Below are 564 nucleotides of genomic sequence, written 5' to 3' on the forward strand. Positions count from 1 at the left end.
TCATGGCCCCTATCGCCTGTTCTGGTGAAAATGGTGCCTTACTGCAGCCAGAGGCGGTGACACCCATGGGACAGGGCACCCAAGAGTGGCCCTGGGAACTGCCCAGGAGGGTGACAGTGACGTGTCCCCACCTGTCCTTCCCCCAGGTCCTGTGCCGGGGGCTGGTGCCCAGCGCATTAACTGTCCTTGCACAGGGCAGCACTGACCTCATCTTACAAAGGGGGAAAGCAAAGCCCAGGGGGGCTGAACAATGTCCCTGCTGCCAGGAATAGCGGCCGTATCTGCCCCACTTGAGCCTGGTCCGGCTGCCAGGCTGCCCGAGTGCGGTGGGAGAGGCTGGGCAGCCACCGGGACCCTGGAAGGGCTGCCCGGGACGCTCCGCACCTGAGGTCATCCTCCAAAGTGGCACAGAGGGGCTATAGCTCCTGGCATCACGTGCTGCCTGCTGCTGGCTGAGAGGTTTGGGGGGCCCCATTGCTTCCCTTTGAGGAGGGCAGCAACCGCCTGCCCTGGGTGCCAGGGAGCCTTGGGTGATGCCGGTGGGTGGTTGCATGGGGATGGGGT

The sequence above is a fragment of the Cariama cristata genome, unplaced genomic scaffold (assembly GCF_000690535.1).
Source record: "Cariama cristata isolate BGI_N322 unplaced genomic scaffold, ASM69053v1 scaffold28768, whole genome shotgun sequence".
Classification (NCBI taxonomy): Eukaryota; Metazoa; Chordata; class Aves; order Cariamiformes; family Cariamidae; genus Cariama; species Cariama cristata.